Raw genomic sequence first — 22,579 nt, 5'->3', positions numbered from 1 at the left:
AATTCAAATAAAATAAATACAGGACTCACGTCTGTCACCAGGATTTTTTGATCCACCGATTCTACCTAGCATCGCCTGTGTCTGTTCAATGTTTAGTTACTCCTCTGCCTCCTTTAGTGAAGGGAATAGGTGCATAAAGTGCAGTTTATTAATGGCTCTGGAGGCGAGACATAGTGAGCTTGAGACACGGTTCCGCTGCAGAGCTGCCTAGCGTAGCTACAGCTAGCTGGTCCCCGGCAGCAGCCGAATGGCCAGCTAGCCAGGGCGACTAGGTGACGGTTTGCAGGAAGCGTAGCCCAAACCATAGGCCCACGGTGCACCACCAAATGCCTCCCGTGGCAAACCATTTTCCCCACTCAGCGACACACCCACTGAAAAACCGACTCTGGTAATTGGCGACTGTGTTTTGCGCTACATGAAACCGACACCAGCGACCATAGATAGGTGCATTTCGGGGGCCAGAGTGGGCGACATAGAAGGCAATCTAAAGCTGCTGGCGAGAAGTATATCTAAATTCGGTAAAGTTATTATTCATGTTGGCGCAAACGACACCCAGCTTTGTCAGTTGGAGGTCAACAAAATTAACAGTGTTTGTGTGCAATTACGCAAAAACAATGTGTGACTCCGTAACATTCTCTGGTCCCCTCCCCAATCTGGCCAGCGATGAAATGTTTAATCGCATGTCGTCGCTGGCCATCATGGTGGTGCCCCCAAAACCAGGTGTCTTTTGTAGACAATTGGAATTAGTACCGGTAACGTATTGCGTCACTTCCTGTCTTCTCAATCGTTCGTTGGTTGCACTGTGCATGGTGTGTTGTATTCACTTTACTTAAAATTGAACACCTGGTGTGTTGTATTCACTTTACTTAAAATTGAACACTTGGGACATTCTAGTCACCTGATAACAGTGAAAAATAACCCATATTAAACAAACACAGGGCTCCGCCGATTATCAGCGTTAGTATGGCCTCACCACCTGTTTCACCCGGTGTCTTTGTCTGTTCAGCGTGTGAAATGTTTAGTTACTCCTCTGCCTCCTTTAGTGAAGGGAATAGGTGCAGAATTTGTAGTTTATTTACGGCGATAGAGGCAAGACGAAGTGAGCTTGAGACTCGGTTCCGCAGCTTGGAGTTAGCTGGAGTTGCGTCAGTAACCAGGAGAAGCTAGCTGCGCAGGGCCGCCAAGTGTAGCTACAGCTAGCAGTCCCCCGGCAGCAGCCGGGTAGCCAGGACGGCTGGGTGACGGTTCGCAGGAAGCGTAGCCCAAACCAAAGGCCCACGGTGCACCACCACCCGCTTCCCGTGGCTAATCATTTTTCCCCACTCAGCGACACACCCACTGAGAAACTGATGACTCTGTTTTGCGCTACGTGAAGCCGACTCCAGCGACCATAGTTAAGTGCATTCCGGGGGCCAGGGCGGGCAACATAGAAGCCAATCTAAAGATCCTGGCGAGAAGTAAATGTAAATTTGGTAAAGTTATTATTAACGTCAGAGCAAACGACACCCGGCTTCGTCAGTTGGAGGTCACCAAAATTAACAGAGTCAGTGTACAACTACGCAAAAACGATGTCGGACTCAGTAGCATTCTCTGGTCCCATCCCCAATCTGGCCGGCGATGAAATGTTTAGTCGCATGTCGTCACTTCGTCGCTGGCTGTCACGGTGGTGCCCCGAAAACCAAGTGGCCTTTGTAGACAATTGGAGCACTTTTTGGGGAAAACCTGGTCTGATCAGGAGAGACGGTCTCCATCCCACATGGGATGGTGCCTCTCTCATTTCTAGTAACTTGGCTAATTTTATTAGACCCAAAGTGAGCTGACAAACCAGGGTCCAGGCCAGAACGCAGAGTTGTAGTCTTACACACCTCTCTGCTGCTTCCATAGAACCCTCATCCACCAACAATAACATATTTAACACTATACAGGTAATCTCTGTTCCATGGTTAAAAGTTCCCCAATCACAGAGCAGGGGAGCAGTCAATCACCATAATCTTATTAAAATTAATACCAAAGCACAAGTTGGAGAAACTAATATCACAATTAAATGTGGACTGTTTAATATTAGATCTCTTTTGTGTAAATCCCTGTTAGTGCGCGACCTGATAGCAGATCATCACATTGATTTATTTTGTCTTACGGAGACCTGGCTTCAGGAGGAGGAGTATATCTGTGTAGATTCTCAATCATCCAGGTCATTGTATCCAAGGTAGTTTTCTCTGTCAACTGGACTGGGTTTCTTCTCTTGAAGACGTTTCGCCTCCTATCCAGAAGGCTTCTTCAGTTCTGAAATCGCTGGGGAGAGAGCTTGGGCCTTCACCAAAACCTCAAGAAAGCGAGACCCCAGCAAAGGAGAGGAGGAGAGAAACAAACGCCGCAGTGTTTCCATCCCCTACCTGTCCGGAGTCTCTGAGAAGTTTAGGAGGATCCTCCAGAAACACGACATACTGGTTCATTTCAAACCCAGCAACACTCAGACAGAGGTTAGTACACCCAAAGGACAAGACACCAAGACCCAAACAAAGTAATGTTGTTTATGCTATACAGTGCCAGGAGAAATGCAAGGAACTGTACATTGGGGAAACCAAACAACCTCTCCACAGAAGAATGGCACAACACAGATGCACCACCTCTTCAGGTCAGGACTCAGCAGTCCACTTACACTTAAAGGAGAGTGGGCACTCCTTCGAGGACAGCCAAGTAAGGATACTGGCCAGAGAAGACCGCTGGTTTGAAAGGGGGGTCAAGGAAGCTATCCATGTCAAATTGGAAAAACCATCCTTAAACTGAGGTGGTGGCCTGAGCCAATTCCTATCACCCACATACAATGCAGTCCTCCACTCCTTCCAACAGCAAACAAACATTCACACCATTCCAGGAGACCCAGTGACTCACCACCATGTGATCCAGCAGACAAAGGGGAGACACCTCAACAGAAACTAGGTGAACGACCCGACCAACGACCCTGCTAACGACTTTCAGGTGACCACCCAGATCATTAGCATGCAAATCGTCCACAGGGGCTGTATATTTTCAAGCTCTCTCCCCAGAGATTTCAGAACTGAAGAAACCTTCTGGATAGAAGGCGAAACGTCTTCAAGAGAAGAAACCCAGTCCAGTTGACAGAGAAAACTACCTTGGAGGGGGAGTATGTTAGCTGAAATGAATCTACTCCTCCTACCCATCTTAATTATCACATTCCTCGTGTTACTGGTCGAGGAGGGGGAGTGGCAGCAATCTATCACTCCAAGTTATTAATTAATCCTAGACCCAAACATGGCTCCAGTTCATTTGAAAGCCTGACTCTTGGCATCGCACATCTGAACTGGAAGACAGAAAAGCCACTTTTGTTTGTAGTTGTATATCGGCCCCCTGCTGGGCCACATTCAGAGTTCCTTTCTGGGTTCTCTGATTTCTTATCTGACTTTGTCCTTAGAACGGACAAAGTCATTATCATTGGAGACTTTAATATCCATGTAGACGTTGTAAATGACAGTTTTAGAAATGGCTTCATTACATTACTTGAGTCAGTTGGTTTCCTCCAGCAGATAAACCAACCAACTCATAACTTCAACCACACCTTAGATCTAGTTCTGACTTATGGTATTGAGGTAGAACATTTGTCAGTGTTCCCTCGGAACCCACTCCTGTCAGATCATTCATTGATCACTTTTACATTTATGATTAAGGATTCTTCTATCCTCAGAGCACAGTCTTACTATAGCAGATGTCTTTCAGATAATGCTGTAGCTAAGTTTAAGGAAGCAATCCCTGTGTTCATCCCAGGACCACTGTGTGTTTCCCCAGGGATCAATCATTATAATCTTAGCCCTGCTGAGGTTGACTATTGCTGAAGGTGCAGCAACCTCACTGAGAATCACGCTTGATTATGTTGCCCCCCTGAAAAAGAAAATAGTAAATCAGAGGAGGTGTGCCCCCTGGTATAATTCACATATCAGGACCCTCAAGCAGAAAGTGCGAAGACTGGAAAGGAAGTGGCATTCTTGTAAAATAGACAGCTATCATGTAGCCTGGAAAGACTGTCTATTAGTTTACAAAAAGGCCCTCCGTAAGGCTAGAACAGCTTATTTTTCTTCTTTAATTGAGGAAAATAAGAACAACCCCAGGTTTCTTTTCAGCACTGTGGCCAAATTAACCAAGAGTCACAGAGTTTTAGATCCACGTATCCCTTCTTCCCTTAGTGGTGAAGACTTCATGAGCTTCTTCACTGATAAAGTTCTAGCTATCGGAGAAGAAGCTAACCAGGCCATCCCAACAACTGGACCATCACCAGATGTGCTGACTATGGGAACATACAGGTTCTCCAACAAGCCCTTAAACTCCTTCAGCCCTATATATTTTTCTGAGGCATCTTCGCTAATTCAGAAATCCAAGACCACCACGTGTCTTTTAGATCCCATCCCAACACACCTGTTGAAGGATGTTTTGCCAGTGATAGGCAGTTCTATCCTAGACCAGATCAATTGTTCTTTAGTGATAGGTTATGTACCCCGGTCCTACAAGGTGGCAGTGATTAAGCCGTTGCTTAAAAAACCATCACTGGATCCTGATGTCTTAGCAAATTACAGGCCGATATCGAACCTTCCTTTTATCTCTAAAATTCCAGAGAAGGTGGTGGTGACTCAGTTACTGGAGTACCGGCAGAGGAACAGCCTGTTTGAGATGTTTCAGTCAGGCTTTAGAACTCATCACAGCACAGAAACAGCACTTCTTAAAGTTACTAATGATCTTCTCATAGCTTCAGATCATGGGCTGGTCTCTATGCTGGTTCTGCTGGACCTCAGTGCTGCTTTTGATACAGTTGATCACAGCATCCTGTTACAGAGACTGGAACATGTGATTGGGATTAAAGGGATAGCACTGGACTGGTTTAGATCATATTTATCTGATAGATATCAGTTTGCTCATGTCCATAGCGTTCCTTCTTCATACAGTAGGGTTAGCCATGGAGTTCCACAAGGTTCTGTACTTGGACCAATCCTTTTCATCTTGTACATGCTTCCCTTAGGGAACATTATTTGCAGCATGGGATACATTTTCATTGTTATGCTGATGACACTCAGCTTTATTTAGCCGTGAAACCAGAGGAAACAGAGAAGTTAGTGAAGCTTCAGACCTGTCTTAAAGACATTGGGCCAGATTCACCAATATGTTCTTAAGAATCTTCTTAGATTCTTTCTTAAGTTGTTATTAAGAAGTTTTTTAAGAAAACCCTACGTCGGATTCATCAACGCGTTCGTAAGCCCCAGAATTGTTCGCAGCTGTGTTCTTAGATTGATGAATGCCATCTGTTCGTAAGTTGAAAGCGCGTGCCAGGTGAGTCTAATTAACATATGATTAGCATAAGTCACCGCCCACTAATGCCCATAAAAGGAACTGCAGCAGGACCCTGTAGACAGAGCAAAAAGCAGCCAAATGCCCAAAGCGAAATGCCCAAAGCTTGCCTCTCCATGCCTGATTTCTGACGCCGTGTTGAACAATCAAGAAAGGATGGCTAACACGCTTGATAAAATTGCCTCAACCCTGATGACTATAGCCAACACGCTTAAAGAAATCAACAAGAATGTAAAAAAAATAAGAATGTAAAAAAAATAAACGTGTAAAAGCTGTGCTCGGATTGTGACAATAATGCATGTTATTCACAAACGGGCAATTAATCGCGCTCCAACGTGAACCACGTGCCCGCATCATTGCGTCAGGACGCACATCCTCACGGGGTTGTGGCTCTGTGTCCAAACACATCCAGCGCCCCTTTAACATGCCGATGGTGCGTTCAATGGTGGAGCGACTGCGCGCATGCATCTGATTGAATAAAATTTCCTGTGGAGTCTGAGGGTTGGTCAGTGGTGTCAACAACCAGAGCATATCCTCGATCCCCTAATAAAATAAATCAAGATAAAATCAAATAAAAAGACAGTTTTGGCATGGTTTCCAATTTGGTTGATTAATGTTAAGTCATTGGCACATTTACGTAATTTTAAAATTCTACGTAAATCACCAAAAATAGGAAATAAACAAATAAATAAATAAATATGACATAATTATCGTTGTAATATTGAATTTTATTGAACTGCACAAGAGAAGAAAACACAACCATGCCAACATGTCGGCACTGAAATGTGCGCAAGAGTACTCCTGAGTGTTCGTAGGATTTTTTCTTACCTACGACTAAATCCAGGATAAGAAGAAATTGGTGAATGCCACAATCTTCGTAAACTGTTCGTAAGTGGGACTTAAGAACAAATTTGTTCGTAAGAACGCTTCGTGAATCTGGCCCATTGAATCTTGGATGTCTTCAAATTTCCTCCTCCTTAACTCAGGAAAAACTGAGGTCATGGTGTTTGGTCTTGAACCTCTCAGGGATAGATTAGATCATATGATCACTCTCTATGGCATGTCATTAACATCTAGTCTCTCTGAGGAATCTTGGATCAAAATCTCTTCAACTCACATTAAAACAGTCTCTAGAAGTTTTTTCATCTGAGGAACATCACAAAGATCAGGAAACTACTGACGATGCTGAAAAGTTAGTTCATGCATTTGTTACTTCCAGGCTGGACTATTGTATTTCTTTATTATCAGGGTGTCCAAACACCTCTTTAAGAAGCCTCCAGATGATCCAAAACGCTGCAGCTAGAGTTCTGACCGGTATTGACAAAAGAGATCACATAACTCCTGTACTGGCGTCTCTTTATTGGCTGCCCGTTAAATTTAGAATCATTTTAAAAATAATCCTTAGTCATCCGCATAACAATGAAAATTTATCCCATGCTGCCGAATAATGGGCCAGATTCACGAAGCGTTCTTACGAACAAATTTGTTCTTAAGTCCCACTTACGAACAGTTGATGAAGATTGTGGCATTCACCAATTTCTTCTTATCCTGGATTTATTCGTAGGTAAGAAAAAATCCTACGAACACTCAGGAGTACTCTTGCGCACATTTCAGTGCCGACATGTTGGCATGGTTGTGTTTTCTTCTCTTGTGCAGTTCAATAAAATTCAATATTACAATGATAATTCTGTCATATTTATTTATTTATTTGTTTATTTCCTATTTTTGGTGATTTACGGAGAATTTTAAAATTACGTAAATGTGCCAATGACTTAACATTAATCAACCAAATTGGAAACCATGCCAAAACTGTCTTTTTATTTGATTATCTTGATTTATTTTATTAGGGGATCGAGGATATGCCCTGGCTCCCTGGTTGTTGACACCACTGACCAACCCTCAGACTCCACAGGAGTTTTATTCAATCAGATGCATGCGCGCAGTCGCTCCACCATTGAACGCACCATCGGCATGTTAAAGGGGCGCTGGATGTGTTTGGACACAGAGCCAAAACCCCGTGAGGATGTGCGTCCTGACGCAATGATGGGGCCAGACTGCAGGCACGCGGTTCACGTTCGAGCGCGATTAATTGCCCGTTTGTGAATAAAATGCATTATTGTCACAATCCGAGCACAGCTTTTACACGTTTATTTTTTTTACATTCTTCTTTTTTTTACATTCTCGTTGATTTCTTTAAGCGTGTTGGCTATAGTCATCAGGGTTGAGGCAATTTTATCAAGCGTGTTAGCCATCCTTTCTTGATTGTTCAACACGGCGTCAGAAATCAGGCGTGGAGAGGCAAGCTTTGGGCATTTCGCTTTGGGCATTTGGCTGCTTTTTGCTCTGTCTACAGGGTCCTGCTGCAGTTCCTTTTATGGGCATTAGGGGGCGGTGACTTATGCTAATCGTATGTTAATTAGACTCACCTGGCACGCGCTTTCAACTTACGAACAGATGGCATTCATCAATCTAAGAACACAGCTGCGAACAATTCTGGGGCTTACGAACGCGTTGATGAATCCGACGTAGGGTTTTCTTAAAAAACTTCTTAATAACAACTTAAGAAAGAATCTAAGAAGATTCTTAAGAACATATTGGTGAATCTGGCCCAATGTTTCCTAAGGGAAGCATGTACATGTACTGTTCTCTCCAATAAACATCTATTATAAAGTTGGTGTCGACGAAGCTTCCTTCCTCATCAACACCTCTTGACTACCACCAGTAGAAATATACCACAAGGTAAAAACAACTATTGCATGAATACCATTGTCTCAGTTCTTCCGAGGTTGATATGCTGACTATAGGCTTTGCTGTCCCAGTTCACTTGGAAGTACAGTGCCTTGCGAAAGTATTCGGCCCCCTTGAACCTTGCAACCTTTTGCCACATTTCAGGCTTCAAACATAAAGATATCAAATTTAAATTTTTTGTCAAGAAACAATTGTGAAGTGGAACGAAATTTATTGAATTTCACATTAAAACATTATTCGGCCCCCTTGTGTTAATACTTTGTAGCGCCACCTTTTGCTCCAATTACAGCTGCAAGTCGCTTGGGGTATGTTTCTATCAGTTTTGCACATCGAGAGACTGAAATTCTTGCCCATTCTTCCTTGCAAAACAGCTCGAGCTCAGTGAGGTTGGATGGAGAGCGTTTGTGAACAGCAGTCTTCAACTCTTTCCACAGATTCTCGATTGGATTCAGGTCTGGACTTTGACTTGGCCATTCTAACACCTGGATACGTTTATTTGTGAACCATTCCATTGTAGATTTGGCTTTATGTTTTGGATCATTGTCCTGTTGGAAGATAAATCTCCGTCCCAGTCTCAGGTCTTGTGCAGACTCCAACAGGTTTTCTTCCAGAATGGTCCTGTATTTGGCTCCATCCATCTTCCCATCAATTTTAACCATCTTCCCTGTCCCTGCTGAAGAAAAGCAGGCCCAAACCATGATGCTGCCACCACCATGTTTGACAGTGGGGATGGTGTGTTCAGGGTGATGAGCTGTGTTGCTTTTACGCCAAACATATCGTTTTGCATTGTGGCCAAAAAGCTCGATTTTGGTTTCATCTGACCAGAGCACCTTCTTCCACATGTTTGGTGTGTCTCCCAGGTGGCGTGTGGCAAACTTTAAACGAGACTTTTTATGGATATCTTTGAGAAATGGCTTTCTTCTTGCCACTCTTCCATAAAGGCCAGATTTGTGCAGCGTACGACTGATTGTTGTCCTATGGACAGACTCTCCCACCTCAGCTGTAGATCTCTGCAGTTCATCAAGAGTGATCATGGGCCTCTTGGCTGCATCTCTGATCAGTTTTCTCCTTGTTCGAGATGAAAGTTTGGAGGGACGGCCGGGTCTTGGTAGATTTGCAGTGGTCTGATACTCCTTCCATTTCAATATGATTGCTTGCACAGTGCTCCTTGAGATGTTTAAAGCTTGGGAAATCTTTTTGTATCCAAATCCGGCTTTAAACTTCTCCACAACAGTATCTCGGACCTGCCTGGTGTGTTCCTTGGTCTTCATGATGCCCTCTGCACTTTAAACAGAAGCCTGAGACTATCACAGAGCAGGTGGATTCTATTTATCATCATCATCATCAGTCATTTAGGACAACATTGGATCATTCAGAGATCCTCACTGAACTTCTGGAGTGAGTTTGCTGCACTGAAAGTAAAGGGGCCGAATAATATTGCACACCCCACTTTTCAGTTTTTTATTTGTTAAAAAAGTTTAAATTATTCAATAAATTTCGTTCCACTTCACAATTGTGTCCCACTTGTTGTTGTTTCTTGACAAAAAAATTAAATTTGATATCTTTATGTTTGAAGCCTGAAATGTGGGTTCAAGGGGGCCGAATACTTTTGCAAGGCACTGTAGGTATCAAAAATGGTGGGTTTGAGTTACCGTATTTTCACGGCCATAAGGCGCACTGTATTAAAAGGCACAGTCTCAGTTATGGGTGCTATTTCTGTATTTAAAACATACATAAGGCGCACCGTATTATTAGGCACATTCTTAAACATACAGTAAAAAATGACAACGGAAGTGAAACAGTGAGTTTTGACACATTTATTGAACAAAATATTCATTCTTCCGCCACAAAACCATCAAAGTTTTCATCTTCTGTATCTGAATTAAACAGCTGCACTATTTCAATGTCCAACATCCCGAATTCCTCTTCTTAATCATCTGAATCGGACTCACCGACCGGTTCCGGCTCAGCGTTGATTTTGTGAAAGCTCTTACAATATATGAAGACAGTATTATAGCCCATGCGTCTACAATCCACCCGCATATGGTGGCATAACTTGCCCGCCGCTACCTCATAGTCTTTGTGAAGGAGTGTTCGCCTTCCACCATCCAGCACTCTGTCTGTTTCCGTGGCAGCCGAGAACCACGGTGAACGACGACTTCTCGCGCCCCGTTGTGCGTATCGCCACCATGCCGGTCCCTTTTTCTCCACTTTGTTGGTCAAAGGGATGTTAAAAGTCAGAGGGATCTCATCCATGTTGGTGATGTGGCTGGGCGCAGTTGTCTTGTCGCGGCAGTAGGTGCAGAAGATGGCCACCCTCTCCTGGTAATCCGCGGGCAGCCGCTGCGCAACAGTTGTCCTTGCGCGTATGGAGATATGCCGCCGCCTCATAAAGCGGAAACACTATGATTGCTCGATTGCCATTTTCAGCCGTATATTCGATTGTCTGCAGTTTAAAGTAAGCCTCATTCATACGCGTCTCGCTTGACCGGTGCCATTTTAGGGGATCCTTACGTGTAGGTGTGCCGCTAATCGATTGGCAGAGCGTTTACCGTAGTGCACCCAACAAAGGCGCACAGCAGATTTTGGAACTCAGTCCACACACAAGGCGCTCCATATTATAAGGTGCACCATATATTTTTGAGTAAATCTCAGTGTTTAAGGTGTGTTTTATAGTTGTGAAAATACGGTATGTGGAGGAGTTGTTCTCATGTATCATCCAGTGACATCTTTCTCTGAAAATCAGTAACTTACATTCACATTTTCATTTTAAATAAGTTGGCTTGGAACTCCAGCTGAGTAGGCAGTGAGGAAGTACCACCAACCTCTAATGGAATGCCCAAAACCTGCGTAAAGTTGAGCAGAATAGTTGCTAGTGGGAAAGCCACATTAGACTACTGGTTTTTTAAGCACCTTTAACTGCAGGTTAAAGTGTGTGTTAGCGATGTGACGCCACTATTGTTGACAAACAGAACAGAGTAAGCCGGCCCCGCCCTGTTCATCAACTTGAAATGTGAACAAATTTCTGAGGAATAGAATGAGCTGAGACTGTCAGTTTACATTATATAACCTTTAAACTTTCTGGATCACACACACAGAGCCTTGTACTTCTATCTTTGTGAGCAATTTCCAAGATATCATGCATTACCAAGCTCTTTAAAGGTTTGTTTTGCTTCTGCTTGAATACTTTGCCTGGTGTGGTTTATCATTGGTCATTCAGTGGACCTTGGTCCTTCAGTCTGCTTCCCCATGCAATTTCTTTTCTAGGAAAACTCTGGCGCTCAAATCCCTCAATAACAACTCCTTCCAGTTCTTTTGGCCATTGGTAAGTGCGCGAATTAACAAAAAAAAATGGTTTTGAGGGCGGGTAGTTAGTAGAAATACTTTCCTAAAACTAAAATCACCCCCCTGCATAGAGACTGAGTCTAATCCTAATCTCAACCTTAAACCCACGTTCGAAATGTCAAAGAGTCCTTAGAAGTTGTGAGGACCAGCCAAAATGTCCTCACTTTCCTAGCGCACACACACACACACACACACACACACACACACACAGCCTGTCATTGACAAACCCGCCATTCCTGAGCCAGTAAAGTGCTGGGTCTAAACCACACATGGACAGTGAACTTTTGTACAAAGCCACTCTGTAATTAAGGAACCCCTTGTTCCTGTTCCTTGGGAAATAAAGACAAGTTTTAAATAGAACCAGGTCCCGCCCTGTCAGACGTACTACAGCCACACACAACGTGCTGCAGTCACAGGTCGCCTATGAGCTGTTTACAGTATATGGTAAAATGACAAGAAGCACAGCATCTCTCTGTCCTCCTCTTACTCACATTATCCTTGATTGATTGACTGCTTTAGCTAGTTCAGTTTTAACTTTATAAATTTGTCATCATAAAGTGAAAAATAAGGATTAAACTCCGTCTTAATTTTGCTAAATTTAAATTTACATCACTCAACGCCACTAGAGTTGCTCCAATGTCTTTAGTGGATTGATTGATACCGTCTGAACTCAAATGTTACTGAAATCGTATCAACAAATACGTCAATGTACACAGTGATGACATGGGTGTGATGTCATCAGTAGTGCAATTCATGATATTTGAAACAGTAGCAACAGTTGGACTCATTCTTACCTGCAGCTAAAAGATTTGAGCAACAAAATTCCAAAGAATCGAGTGTGAACATGTTCTACTCCTTTCAGATCAGCTTCAACAACAGTGGAGTTGCAACTATTGGTTGATTCTTCTCCATACTATTGCATCATACACACACACACACACAATATCTGGGTCACACAAGCAGATTCATCTCCCACCTATATCTTTTTCTTTTATGCTTGCAAAAGAGTTTCCACCTTTTCAGCGGCACGTAAAGCTGAGGCTGCTCAGGGCAAGTGATGCTCACTCAGTGCTTGGGCCTGCTTTGGGCAGAGCAGGCACTCTTGGTCCCGCTCTGGAGAAGGTCCATCTTAAGCTGTCTCAGTGTGCAAGAACATCTCATGAAAAAGAAAATCAGCATGGAACAATCTGGCTGGATAGACAAAATAGGGCTACTGGAAAAGGAGCAACAGTCACGTGCGTGTGTTTCTAGTAATTTAAGGTGTTTTCGGCCATGAGCATCAAACAAAGCTAATGCTAAGAAAACTGCTCCACAAGATTCAATGTATGATTAAAAATGCAAGGGCTGACATTAAAGAGATTCAGATTCAGGTCCTTCATTTGTCCCACACGGGGAAATTTACATCGCAACAACAGCAAGAGCATGCAGAGAAAATAAAATAGGGATAGAATAGAGACTATACAAGGAGAATGTATATATACTAAAATCCAGATAAATGGATACTCCGTATACCTGTACATAGTACAGAGGGTGAATACAATATACATGTCAGAATATATAATATTCAGTGTGTGTTAGCGGGCATTATGTTTATTGTGCAGTCTGACAGCAGCCGGCAGGAAAGATCTGCGATACCTCTCCTCGCAGCGAGGGTGGAGCAGCCGCTCACTGAAGGAGCTGCCCAGTGCTGTCAGTGACGGCATCATCCACCCCGATGCTCAGCTGGTAGACGAACTGCAGCGGGTCCATGAAGGAGCTCACCAGTGGGCACAAATGAGCAAGGATGAGTCTCTCCAACGTCTTCATCAGATGAGACGTCAGAGCTACCGGCCTGTAGTTGTTGAGCTCCTTGGGGTGCGGTGTCTTCAGCACTGGGATGATGCAGGACGTCTTCCACAGCTGTGGCACTCTCCCCAGCTTCAGGCTCAGGTTGAACGTGTGACTGAAAATCCCACACAGCTGGTCTGCGCAGGACTTCAGGAGCCTGGAGCTGATGCCAACCAGACCCGTCGCTTTCCTGGCTCTGTTCTTTTTTAGCGCCTTCCTCACCTGGTGTGTTGTGAGGAAAAGGCTGGAGCAGGGAGGTGTTGGTGAGGGGGGGTGGGCATGGGCCAGAGTGTGAAGTGTCAGGTATGTGAGCTGAAGGTCATGAAAGAGGGGGAGGGGGAGAGGAGGAACAGTGGATTGGGGGCACAGACAGTGGCAGGGGTAGCAGCAGAGGAGACTGGGCTGGGGGAGGGGTGGGTGCCTGATCAAATCTGTTGAAGAACAAGTTCAGGTCGTTTGCCCACCCCCGGTCACCCACAGGTTGGGACTTCTGCTCCTTGAAGCCCGAGATGGTCTTCAGTCCCTTCCATACCCCACAGATGTTGTTCTGCTGCATCTGGTTCTCCATCTTCTTCCTGTAGCTGTCCTTCTCCTGTCTGATCTTCCTCCTCAGTTCCCTCTGCACAGTCTTCAGCTCTTGTCTCCAGACACAAAAGCGGTATGCCTCCTTGGTGTTGGCATAGAACAGTTCCAGTGTTTTATTGTCCCTGGTGTGGCAAGTGACGTACCGGGATGAATTTGGGCAAAGATGATGGGGAGGCATGGTTGAAGTCTCCAGAGATGAGGAGGAGGGCGTCAGGGTGCTTTGTCTGCAGCCTGCTCACTCCTGAGCAGGACATCACAGACGTTGGGGGGGGGGGGGGGTGTACACAACCACAGAGAGGCCATGTGTGAACTCCCTTGGCAGGTAGTGAAGCCTCATGCTAACGGCTAACAGTTCAATGTCCTTACTGCAGTTCTGCTCCTTGATAGTGATGTGCCTAGAGGTACACCATCTATCGTTCACAAACACTGCCAGTCCTCCTCCCTTCCTCTTACCACTGTCCGCCCGCAGAAGAGTGAATCTGTCCAGTTGTGCGGCCGTGTCCGGAGTTAGCGCGGTTAGCCAGGTCTCTGTGAACAGCAGCAGGCTGCACTCCCGGTACTCCCGCTGATGCCGGGTCAGCGCCACCAGCTCATCCATCTTGTTGGCGAGATATCTGACGTTCCCCATGATGATGGAGGGCAGGACGGGCCGATAACGTCTCCTCCTGGCACGGCGCTTGACCCCGGCATGGCGTCCCCGTTTCCTCCTCCTCAGCTCGGGGGGCACATCGGGTCGCTCCTTAGGCAGTGCCGCAGAGCTCCGCAGGGCGAACAGCTGGCCGCTGCTGTAAACAAGCGAGCCGTGGCTCTGCGATAGGTCTTCGGACGCGGTAACAAAAAGTGAAAAAAACAAGTAGAGCCACCAGTGCAAACTCCACAAGTCTTGCGTACATGATGAATATAAATGAAACCAAACCGAACACAAAAAACAAAAGTAGTAGGAGCGGAGAAAAGAAGAAAAAGTAAAGAAAAGCTCGAAGGTGAGCAGGCGCTGCTGTATCAGGCTGCCACTCGCGCGGCACCAGGTCGATGTAAGAGTGTCCTGCAGCAACGCTAACATGACCACAACAGCAATCGGTCCGCTGCTACTATGCTAAGAGGTCACTGGGTCATCACAGTCAGTTTGTTCATGCTCAATGAGCAGCAGACTGTACATGCATCATCAATAAAGCGCTGCAGGAAACTTTTCATTAAAGTATCAGAGAACAGAGAGCCAGCGTCTGACCACCATTTAGATAAACTATAACCAGAATGAAGTACAGTCTCACAAAATGGAGATTTTTCCAAACTGTTTTTTCCCCCACAAACATAAAAATCTTATTTCTATAGATTTCAAATCTCTGAATCAATACCAACACAAATGCAAAAATAGAATCCCTCAAGCTCCTATGTTGGCATTGTATCATTCCGCCCTACAGATGTTAGTTCCAGGTTTGTGTACAACAGAAATATTTCCATTTATTTCGGTGTTTTAGCTTGAATTATCTAAACACAGTCAGAGGTTTAAATGTGTAATTCAAGTTCATAATCAAAACAATGCCGGGATCCGTAGCTCAACACAAAAGTTTAAAATGTTGCTAAAATGACCTGCGGACTTGGACACTTCTATCAAAAGATATTGATTAAATTATTTTAAAGCATTTTGCATTTGTTCCCTTTTTGAAGATAAACAATGAAACTTTATCTTCCATCATGAGCAGCTTTGGGATACAGCCTCAAAACCTGGATGGATGTTTTGGTTCTTTTTTGACGAGTTTTTCATTACCGGTTTGTTTACCTGCCCTGTCCAGCAGCCATGTTGGCATCTGAAAGCCTCTGGTTTCGATCAGATTTGTTCTCACTGAAAGTCACCTCTCAGCTCTGTGACCATTATTTATTGATTGTTATTGATCAGAGTGGACAGGAGGGCGGGTAACTGGGTGCATGAGATGTGTGTAAGGATGCGTCAACGTTTGTTTGACAGGTGGTGTAATGGGTACAGGTTAGCCCTGGACAGGGGGACATTTTAACTGGTTGCTGTTGATTCATTGTCTATGATTGTTCTCTGCTGAATGCTTTGATCAACTGTTTCAACTGGCTGCTCTCTCTAATCAAGCCGGAGGAACAACCAACAGCAAACTGGACCTGCTGGACACATTTTCTTTCCACTCCAAATTTAAGTGCTGCTTGGTGTGGAGGGGGGATGGGGGGGTGGGTGGGGGGTGGCCCCACCCCTGTGAAAGCTCCACAGTTCTGGAAACAGAGGCCCGGTTCATCAGTAGCCAGATTAAGACTGCTAAAGTGGGCTGGATGGAAAAGATTATTCCCACCAAGCAAAAACAGAAAATGTTAATCCCTCCCTTCAAAAAACAGACAGGGTTCTTTGTCAAAGTTTCAGTCTGTCAATAGATCTCAGTGAGGTTTTTGATTCTGTTCAGGAATAGAGGCAGATTTTTAAAGTTTGAACCTATTATGCAAGTCAGATATAAAGAACCTGCCAGCATAAAATTGAACCAAAACAAGCAGACAACCCAGATGATTTCACCTAAAAACAGGATCCAGGTCAAATCTGAAGTAATGCTGGAGGTATTGGGCTTACTCTATCTAATTCCTTATTGCTGAGTTTATTAAAGAACCCCAAACTCTAACCACAACTCAAACACATTAAACAGAAATTAGATTTTGACATAGTTGACTACTTAGACAGTGATTGTCAACATTTCCCCAATGAAATGCAAATTGAAATTAATATTTGAATACACATAGAGCCAGTACATATATTCATATTTGAATTGAACTGTATTCATTTTTGAATACATGTACTGACTGTATCATTACAAACTACAAATATCCTCTCACTTAAGTATTAACTTAAGTATCACTCAAGTCCATCTTGACCATCTCTTTTCAAGACCTTTGGTGTGAGTCTGCACACTCCGTCATTATTCATTCTATAGTCTTTTAGACAGTTATTCAAACCATCTGTATCATTTTATCATGTAAACATTTTGTACATTGTTGTTAAGACTTCATCCATCTGACTACAAAAACAAGGAGAAACCTTTGCCATTAAAAGCTAGTCAGTATGCGTATATGTATTTCAGGTAGTCCTAACCTAACCCCTTTCATTTCTGTGCCTTACAAGATTGCAAAGGCTGATTTGTTGCTTTTTGTTCCCCCAGAGAAACATTGTCAAGAGATTTTTTTGGTTTCTTTGACCCATAATTCAAGTGGGATTGATACCATCATGAACCAAGGTCAGGTAAAGATATCCATCTTATTTATCTCCCCTTGGCCCCACAAAGACAGCAGACGTGTTTCCCATCTCAAAAGGTCTTCTTTACTAGTTTTAATTGTTTTAGGGACATTTATTTTAAAGTTTTCTTAATTGAAGAGATTATATTAATACAATGTGTAATGTGCTTATATTTAAACCCTTTGTATTATCAAGGTCATTTCATTGGCTTCACAAGAAGACACAAACCAGAGCAGTCCAGGTCCTGAACTCTGAATACCCCTGTCCAACACTCGTCTTCAGTTCTCCATAGCGATCCCACTTTTCCCAGGACACACAGGCCCTCCTCCCAGGGCATTTGGGGGGAGGGTGACTGTGGAAACTGAGCACTCACTGTTCTTCAATGGCTTTCAGAGCTGCAACTAAGCAACAGGCTCCTGGCTTTAACACACACAGAGACTCACGAACACACACAAACTTGCACACATATGAGGGTGGGACTAACATTGTTGCCTCAGGGGTTCAAAAGAAATGTTAGGTACTTCCCCTCATGTAAATGATATTCCATTATTCCATTGATTTTATCCTTATCTCCCATATATACGGGCATGTATCCACACAAACCTAGAAAATATCACTCAAATCACGCAGATACATGCACAAGCAGGAGTTTGACATGGGCCAGTAAAAACCAGTTTGTTTCTAGGAGTGAAAAAATTAATAGTTTAAAGCAGAAAATCCTCAAAATAATAAGCTTTGTTGTAATGCTGCTGTCATTTTGTAGAAGGCATTGTAAATGTTCTGTGAATGGAAAGGTTTAAACTTTTTATAGTTTAATTTAGGACTCAACTTTGTATTTCTGTGATCATTGTCAATCTCTACAGACTCTACTTCCTCAGTAGACTCAGGTCCTTCAGTGTTTGCAGCAGGATGCTCCACATGTTTCTATCAGTCTGTCATGGCTAGTCCCATCTTCTTTGCTGTACTGTGCTGGGAAGCAGGCATTAAAGCTAAGGATGCCAACATCCAACTCAAAAAACTCATTAAAAAGGCAGGGTCTATTGTTGGCTGTAAACTTGCAAACTTGGACAAGGTGGTGAGGAACAGGATGGTGTTTAAATTGCAGACAATCATGGACAATCCCTCCCACCCCCTCCATAACACAGTGGACAAACTGAGAAGCAGCTTCAGGCTGAAACTCCTTCAGCCTCGCTGCTCTAAGGAACGGTACAGGAAGTCATTCCTGCCGTCCGCCATCAGACTCTATAATTCATCCTAACCCATTCAATAACAATAATTGTTTAATGTTTATGTTCTAATTGTATTATATATTATATATAAATAAATACAAAACCTACACTACAGTTATATTAATCCACATTAGGCTGTTACTACAATTAACTACAATGAATAAAGTACATCTTGAATCTGAGAATCAATATAGAAAAATAACACGGATTCACAAGACAAAAATCTTTAAATTTGAATTGTAGGGTTGTTAGTGTTCACCAGAGGCAGTGTAGTGTTTTTTATTAATTAGTGGAGAACACGGATAATTAACAGATAATAATAAATGTAATCAATTGACAAAAACTAAATGACAAAATGAAAAATGTTCAACAAACAACCAGAAGTAAAACAATAATAGAACAAAGTAAATAAGAACTAAATCATGGTGTCACACCCTTAAATTTAAAATCAGATTAATCACAGTTTTTTTGTGGATTAATTTAATCACAATTTATTATATTCATGTTTAACCTATATTAATCACATTTCACTTTGCATGAGCAAGCAGACTGAGAAGCTATGGGAGGGTGATTTGTCGCAAACTGGGTGAAGCATTAGCCAACATGCTAGCAGAATCCACAATTGGCGCATGCTTCCCACTAGTGTGGTATTTCGAGATGGAAATGATCCATTGCTTCTGCTACCTGTCACAAACAGATCAATTGCTGCAAGTATGATGGCACCTTTTCTTGGACAGATTGCTCAAACACAAATTGTGATGATGGATTAATCTACATCAGTGTGTTAATTATGTGCTGGTATATTGATAATTAGCATTAGACTGTTATCACACAGTCTTACATTTCAAGTAATTGATTAAAAAAAAAAAAATCCCATCAGGAAACTTGAAAAGTTTATGTTGAAAGATCTCACTGGATATCTCATCCAAACTCCTCTTCCATACTTGAAGAGGAACAAAAGTTAAGAAAGTTAATCTCCCACAATCCTCTGCAGTCTCATCTTTTTATCATCATCTCCAACAAAAGAAACAATGGAGGCGAGGCTGCTCCCCTCACCCGCCTTACCCATCCTCCCTCAGCAAAAAGAGAGACAGTGTGTGTGTGTTTCCTAAAACAAAGTGAAAGGAACCCCTATCAGCTGAGGGTACATGAGGGGAGGGCAATTAATTTGTCACTGATGATGGTCAGGTTAAGCTCAATTTAAAGCAAGTTCATTATTACCATTGGGCTGAATGTGTAGAAACCACTGTTGAAGAAGGCAAAGGAGATCACCGCAAACATTTGAGAATAAACAAATGTGTTGTGCCAAAGCATGACTGTCTCTCCTACCCTCACCCCCGCTGCCTCAAACGCACATCAGCCTTAGCAAACCATGCTCAACCACAATTCCTCCAACACCTAAGCGGTCACGTTAGTATACGACACACAAATGCCATCATTTATCTGTGATTGTAGCAGGGTGAAAATGTAGCTTACACTTTATTGAACAGTCAGCCCTCGCATGGTTCAAATGTAAACACCATGTGTTTGAAGTGTAACTACACCTCTCGGTTTTGGCTGGCATGCGACTAGGCTGGATATTCCAAAAAAAAAAAAGGAAAAAAAAAGCCTTGCAGGTCTCAAAGAGCATTTAATCCAAACCCTCCAACTTTCCAGGCCAGCCTGAAGAGACTCAGATCCACAGAGAATGACACGAGGTGAATTGTGAAAACGCGTGGCGCTGATAAAATGTGCAGAATTTCATCACAAATTAGGTCTTGTGCTTCTATCAACTAGATTCAGATCTGCTTTGGTAAAACCAAAAAGTTCCAACATGACATCTATGCAAGAGACAACATAATGCCTCAGTTGTGCTATCATCTCTCCTATTTAACTTGGAAGCATTACCAGATTATTGCTAATCTTGGCACATCTGTTGGAGTTCTCTGATAGGGTTATTGACTTAATGCATGGTAACATAATTAAATGGAGTAGTTCATCTGGATTCCTGACTGGAGGAGCTCTTGACACCTGCTGGGAGGAACCAGGCTTTAGAGGAGTTTGAACTACCTGTTAGAAACTTTTTTGTTACATAGTCAGGAACTATAAAAAAAAATAAAAAACAAATACAGACAGACAGACAGACAGACAGACAGACAGACAGACAGACAGACAGGAGGAAGAGGCAGAGCTCTGCTGTTTGCACAAGTCCAATATCCATCCAAAACATGAGTCTGATATCCATTACAAATAAAAAAAATGCTTTGAGATAATGATACAACAAAAGTATTTCAACTGGAGAAATGAAGTAGCCAGAAAACAAAACTGTCAGGAGGCCTCGTTTGCAAAGATGACCTTGTCTGAAAAATAATTGCCTATCCCAAGCATTTTTGGTCCCTAATACGTTGCAAGAAGACCTCTGTCTCTCCTGTGACTCTGCGACATCATGTCTCCTGGTCATGAGAAAACAGTGCGTTTACACACACGCAAGATTACATAATACGTATGTGGATGCCTTAGCTCAACTTAAATCGGCCCAGAAAATGTATATCTGAATGTAGCCGGACTACCATCTGCAGATAGCTCAGCTGTGAGTCACTTACATGAACGTGTGGATGGCAAGATGCTCTCTGTTATCTGTGCACGTGCTACATAATGCCTGTAGTTCACTGACAGGGTAGCAGTAGCATCCCACAGAGTTGCTTGCAGTCTGCTGTGTGTAGTCGCAACTGGGAGGAACCTAGAGAACCATGGCAAAGCATTTTTGGACCGTGATGGTGATTCACGGACGAGTTGGCAGACATGGTAATGGTTCCATGCTAAAGCAAGGATGTCCCCCTCCCCCGTTCATCCCAACTGCCTTGCAGTCATGGTCGCAAACCTTCTGGAACCCAAGCGCACTTCTTCCAATTGTGTTGTGAGGCACTAGCACACAAATCCGCACTTTGTGGAGAATCTGTGCTTGGGCACGGTTTGCTAGTGTGAGTGCACCCTGGAACTGTGTAGGGACTGTTTAACTTTAACCCGATGTTTCAACACAGGCAACCATGACATCATCGTCCTCATTGTGAGGGGGATTTGCTGCTCTATCATAATCTATCCTTTAGATGATGAGCTCATGAAAGCAGATGGTGAAGCAGCCAGGAGACCGTCAGACGAGTCCTGGTCATTATGACGAAGAGATCTCACAAACTATTTCAACAGTTAACCCGCAGGTGCATTTCGAGCCAACGAAACATTCAAGTGCAGAAAGACCCGTCGACAGACTAAAGGCCAGAACCAAACTCAAAGTTCTGACACTTTACCAGTCGGTGCAGGAGAAGGTGTGGGTGGGGGTTAAATGGCGCTGCTCCTCACGGAGAGAGGAGACGCAGGTCTCAGCGGACTGGCGCCGTGCACCCACCCGACGTAACCACCGGCTACCGGACGACGACTGACCTCAGGTGGCTAATAACAACATTTAAAAAGCCGTCAAGGGGCCGTATGGAGGAGAGTTTGGTGTCCATAACTCACCGGATTGCGTGTAGACCTCCGCGGACAGGCGCCGCTTCACTTGTGCTAGCAGCCAGAAAACTTTCCACTTGTTCACGTAGCCAAAATTATCTCCAAACATTTCATTTTCCCTCCGACCTGCGCCTTTACTCTCCCGCATCCAGTGTCTACGTCTTTACGCACAGAAAGCGCGAATTCCAAAGAGAGATAAATTCGTGTGATTAATATAGGCAGTGGATCCGCATGTTTCTCTCGGAGCAGAAGCAGCAGAGCACTGGGAGCTTTGGTTCTGCGCACCGTGCGCGGATCGCCACTGACTGGGGGGTGGGGGGATGGGTAGGGGGAAGGCTGCATGAAGCTTTCATGCATGCTCGAATTCTTTAATATCCAGTAGATATATACCACGCAGTCATAGGAAGACCCAACTCCATCAAGAATTTCTGTCCTACGGCGTATAACATGTATAATGGTGACAGAAAGAACAGTTTAGATGAGACCTTTCGCCTTTCATCCAAGAGGTTTCCTCAGTTCTAGTTCAGAACAGTTTTCTACCTGGTAAGACAGCAGATTTTGCTGATTGGGGTCCTCGTAGGACTGGGTGGGACAACACTGTTATAAACATTAAACGTAAAAGTGATTTTCCAAGTTATCTTCATAGTTCTTTACATATAAACTAAGCAAATTTGATTTGAATATCAAGCACCTACGCCAAAGATCTTTTGTCGCCGTCAATATGATTGACGATTGATATGATTGATAAGATATCCATACAAATATTTTAATTAGA

At 43.6% G+C, this 22,579-nt stretch overlaps 1 protein-coding gene and 1 long non-coding RNA gene across 9 annotated transcripts in view; one reads left to right on the top strand and one right to left on the bottom strand.

Moving 5' to 3' along the window:
• plxnb1b (plexin b1b) overlaps positions 1-22,099 on the bottom strand; it is a 58,720-nt gene extending 36,621 nt beyond the window's left edge. For all 8 annotated transcript variants that reach the window (XR_008950187.1, XM_057031045.1, XM_057031047.1 and 5 more), the window contains exon 1: positions 21,814-22,099. The gene's annotated coding sequence lies outside the window, so the exon portion shown is untranslated. The remainder of the gene's footprint in view (positions 1-21,813) is intronic.
• Positions 6,771-7,482, top strand: LOC130524767 (uncharacterized). The gene is made up of 2 exons (XR_008950238.1): positions 6,771-6,916; positions 7,200-7,482. It is a non-coding gene; the product is annotated as an uncharacterized LOC130524767 (long non-coding RNA).
• Positions 22,100-22,579: the final 480 nt, after the last annotated feature.

Source organism: Takifugu flavidus, chromosome 4 (genome assembly GCF_003711565.1).
Source record: "Takifugu flavidus isolate HTHZ2018 chromosome 4, ASM371156v2, whole genome shotgun sequence".
Lineage (NCBI taxonomy): Eukaryota > Metazoa > Chordata > Actinopteri > Tetraodontiformes > Tetraodontidae > Takifugu > Takifugu flavidus.
Note: the sequence above shows the minus strand (reverse complement) of the source record. Positions and strands in the feature narration are given on the sequence as shown.